The sequence below is a fragment of the Mobula birostris genome, chromosome 9 (genome assembly GCF_030028105.1).
Source record: "Mobula birostris isolate sMobBir1 chromosome 9, sMobBir1.hap1, whole genome shotgun sequence".
In the NCBI taxonomy this organism is placed as follows: Eukaryota; Metazoa; Chordata; class Chondrichthyes; order Myliobatiformes; family Myliobatidae; genus Mobula; species Mobula birostris.
Genome location: NC_092378.1, coordinates 155,553,952 through 155,558,926, shown reverse-complemented (window position 1 = coordinate 155,558,926; position 4,975 = coordinate 155,553,952).

The following is a 4,975-nucleotide window of genomic DNA, read 5'->3' as shown; positions in this document are numbered from 1 at the left end:
GGCGGGTGGGGGCGGGGGGGTTGGAGTGAGAAGCTGGGAGGTGATTGGTGGGAAAGGTAGAGGACTGGAGGAGAAGGAATCTGATAGGAGAGGAGAGTGGACCACGGAAGAAAGGGCAGGAGGAGGGGAATCAGAGGGAAGTGATGGGCAGGTGAGGAGAAGAGGTGGGGGGGCAGAGTGGGCAGATGAAGAAGAGGGAAGGGAGTGGGTGAAAAATTACTGGAAGTTGGAGAAATGGATATTCATGCCATTACTTTGTGTGTGTAGCTACAGATTTCCAGCTTCTGCAGGATCTCATGTTTCCCCCTTCTCGGAGGTGAACTCAGGACCTCTGAATCTGAACAAGAAGACCAAACTCGAGGTCAGCGTGGGAATACTTTTGTGGGGAAATGATTGCTGACCAGGAAAAGCACAGAAGGACAGTTTGCTTCTACAGACTATTTGATCATGAGACATAGGAGCTGAATTAGGCCATTCAGCCCATTGAGTCTGCTCTACCATTTCTTCATGGTTGATTTGTTATCCCTCTCAACCCCAATCTCCTGCCTTCTTCTCATAACCTTTGACACCCTGACTAATCAAGAAACTCACCCCTGCTCCAAATATACCCAATGACCCAATTCTAATCCTTCTGAAATGAATGCTAACATTGCATTTGCCTTCCTTTACACCAGCTCAACCTGCAGGTGAACCTTTAAGGAATCCTGTGTGAAATCTCCAAAGTCCCTTTGCACCTCAGACTTTTGATTTTTGTATGTGATTGGCTATTTCCTGCACTGTCTTTCTCATCTAATGGAAAGCAGCAGCAAGTCCTTCTGATAATGAAAATTTCAACAAAAATATTGTGAGTTTCAATTGGAGAAATGTTTTATTGACGGGTGGGTAGAATTAGCCCGGATTCGCAGAGGACTGTCCCAGTGACTGGCACCGGGATGCTGCAGGGACCCACGATTGTTTACTGGCTGCTGCTCAGCTGATCCCCAGCGAGGCATTTCCAAAGACAAACTGAGGGAGCAACACGAGAGAACGTCGGCACCAAAGGGGCAGGTTGCTCAAAGATGCAACTCATCTAGGGGCACCTTCAGTAGGTCATATCTCAAGAAGGCAGCATCCATCATTCAGGACCCCCACACCATCCAGAAGGTACACTCTTTTCATTACTACCGTCATGGAGGTGGCACGGGAGCCTCCTGTACCTCCTCCCTGATGGCTGTACTGAACGGTCCATGTACACTACCTCACATTTTGCTCTCTTTTTGCTCTAATTTATTTTTATAGTAATTTTGAAATAAATTACACTGTACTGCTGCCACAAAACAACAAATTTCACCACATACATGTGTCAATGATAATAAATAAGGCGACTATGCGGTCAGTGTGTCGCTATTACAGCTCAGTGCATCGGAGTTCGCAGTTCAAGTCCGATACCATCCGTAGGAGTTTATACGTTCTCCCTGTAAGACATGTAGGTTTCCTCCGGGTGCTCTGGTTTCCTCCAACATTCCAAAGATGTACCATTTTGAAGTTTAATTTATCATTGTAAATTGTCCTGTGATTAGGTGAGTTGATGGACGGTGCAGCTCACTGGGCCGAGGGGCTTTTTCTGCACTCTACCTCGATAAGTAATATCACTCTAATTCTGATTCTGGGCAAAGGGTAACATCTGGATCAGAATGTTAATGCGGAGGTGGTTTTGTGTGTGTATTCATTCACACATACCCTGACAGGGGAGAGAGACACAAACACAGACACTGAGTTTTAATAAGAACTCTACAGTACAATGGAAAATATTAAACATGAGGCCAACAGAGTTGCTAACTAAGGTCTCTCAAACTAGCTAAAAACTAATGCAGTCACTGTGGCTCGAAAGCAGAAACCTAGAACTAAATTAATACCGCTCCTTTAACAGTGCCTATCTAAATCACTAATCTTCTTTCCCGGAATGTGGACAAATGAAAACGGGGAGTGTTATCATCACTGTGCTTCAATCAAGACTTGACAAGACTGAGGCAAAATGAAGGGAGATAAATACAATTACTAAGAAACCCTAATTGGCCGAATGTGTGCATTCTCACGTGTGTGATTTTCATCTCTTTCAGCAGCTCACCTGTGAGAGTATCTAGACTCCGCAGCAGTCTGTGGTTGTGACATACCTGCTGTTTGGTGCTATCAGATCAGAGAATCTGTCCTGGGACAGATCACAAACAAGGCACAACAGCATCTGTACTTTCTTAGAAGTTTGCATACAGTTGTCATGTTACCAAGAGTTTTGATAAATTTCTGTTGATGCACAGCGGAGGGTATTCTAACCGGCCTGGTATGGAAACACCAGGAATGGAAAGGTCTACAGAAAGTGATGAGTATAGCTCAGTCCACCACAGGAAACACCTGTCCTCCATTGAGCACATTTATATGGAGTGCTGCACAAAAAGGCAGCATCCATCATCAAGGACCCCACCATCCAGGCCATACTTTCTTGTCACTAATACCATCAGGCAGGTGATACAGGAGCCTTAGCTCCCACACCACCTGATTCAGGAGCCTGCTTTGGATCTTATTTTCACTATAGATGTCCGGACCCTATACACCTCTGTCCCCCATCAGGAGGGCCTTAAAGCTTTCCAATTCTTTCGAGACAACAGACCCAACCAGTTCCCCTCCACCGCTTTCCTCCATCTGGTGGAACTGATCCTAAATAATTTCTCCTTCGTTTCCTCCCACTTCCTTTAAATCATAGATGTAGCCATGGGGACTCATGTGGGTCCCAGCTATGTCTGCCTTTTTGTCGGCTACGTGGGACAGTCTATGTTCCAAACCTATGCTGGTATCGCTCCCCAACTTTTCCTGCACTTCATTGGTAACTATATTGGTGCTGCTTCCTGCACCCATACTGAGCTTGTCAACTTCATCAACTTTGCCTCCAACTTCCATCCTGCCCTCAAATTTAACTGATCCATTTCTGACACCTCCCTCCTCTTTCTTGAACTCCGGAGGCAGCTTATCTACTGATATCTTCTATAAATCCACTGATTCTCACAGCTGCTTGGACTATACCTCTTCCCATCCTGTCACTTGTAAAAATTCTGTCCCCTTCTCTCAGTTCCTCCAGCTCAGCCACATCTGATCTCAAGATGAGGCTTTTCATTCTAGAACCAATGAGATGTCCTCCTCCTTCAAATAAAGGGCTTCTCTTCCTCCACCGTCATTGCTGCCCTCACCTGCACCTCTTCCATGCTGCGCACATCTGCCCTCACCCCATCCTCCCGCCACCCCACCAAGGATGGGGTTCCTCATCCTCACCTACTACCCCACCAGCATCCACATCCAGCACATAATCCTCCACCATTTCCAACAGGATCCCACCACCAGGCACCTTACCCTCCTCCCCACTTTCCACAGGGATCGCTCCCTTTGTGATTCCCTTGTTCGCTCATCCCTCCCCACTGATCTCCCTCCTGGTACTTATCCTTGCAAGCGGAACAAGTGCCATACCTGCCCCCTCACTACCATTCAGGCTTCCAAACAGTCCTTCCAGGTGAGGCGACACTTCACCTGTGAGTCTGTTGGAGTCATTTACTGCATCTAGTGCTCCCAGTGTGGCCTCCTGTCCATTGGTGAGACCTGACGTAGACTGGGAGATTACTTTGCTGAGCATCTACACTCTGTCCACCAGAAAAAGCGTGATCTCCCAGTGGCCACCCATTTTAAATCCACTCCCCATTTCCATATGTCAGTCTATGGCCTCCTCTTCTGTTGTGATGAGGCCACACTCAGAATGGAGGAGCAACACCTTATATTCCGTCTGGGTAGCCTCCAACCTGATGGCATGAACATCAATTTCTCAAACATCCAGTAATTGCCCTGCCACCTCCTTCACCATTGCCCCATTTTTGTTTCCCTCTCTCACCTCTTCTCCTTACCTGTCCATTACCTCTCCCTTTGGTGTTCCCCCTCCTTTCCTTTCTTCCATGGTCTTCTGTCCTCTCCTGCCCTTTATCTCTTTCACCAATAAACTTCCCAGCTCTTTACTTCACTCCTCCCCTCTCCCCATTTCACCTATCACCTACCATCTTGTCCTTCTTCCTCTCCTCCACCCACCTTATTGCTCTGACTTCTCATCTTGTTTTTCCAGTCCTGATGAAGGGTCTTGGCCCCAAACAATGACTCGTTACTCTTTTCCATAGATGCTGCCTGGCCTGCTGAGTTCCTCCAGCGTTTTGTATGTGTTGCTCTACAACTCATTCTTTTTATTTGAGAAATTTGTCTTCTTTTGCACATTACTTGTTTGACAATCTTTATGTATAGATTTTAAAAAATAAATTCTATTCTATTTCTTTCGTTCCTATAAATGCCTGCATATACAGCAACATACTGAGGCCCTCATGGGCCAGGGCTGACCATGGATGTGGTGTACTAGCTGTCTACATGATGTGTAAGTCAGGGCAGTACGATGTGGGGAACAAGCTGCCGCCCATGCAGTAGGCTCCCTCTCTCTCTCCACACAGCTGATGAATCCAAAGGAAGAGCAGAGACCAATAGTTTGGCATCAGTGGCATCGCAGGAGTTGCCAGTCAGTGTTGAACTCAATGTAGGACTCCAGCTCTGGAATTTTTTTGGTGGGGGGGGGTTTACTCCTGAAACCTTCCCCATGAGTGGGTATAGCTGTAAAGCAGTGGAAGTTTGAGATCAGAGTTTTCCTTTTCCTAGATCAGCTGCCAACCGCTTCTGATGAGTCCCATCTGCCAAAGTGACTGGTTTTAAGGCACCAGTAACCCGCCTTCGCCCCTTCTCCTGTCAGCAGAAATATTTCTGCCAGGCTTAGTCGCTAAGTCACGCATGACGGCCAGGAGCTGGACTTGGTTGTCAGAGGCTATTTGAGACACATGCCATTGGGAGCATTTAATAGGTAGTGGGAGCTTATCCCCATTACCACTCCAGGCCATAACAACCTTAAGGAACAATGACAACATATAGG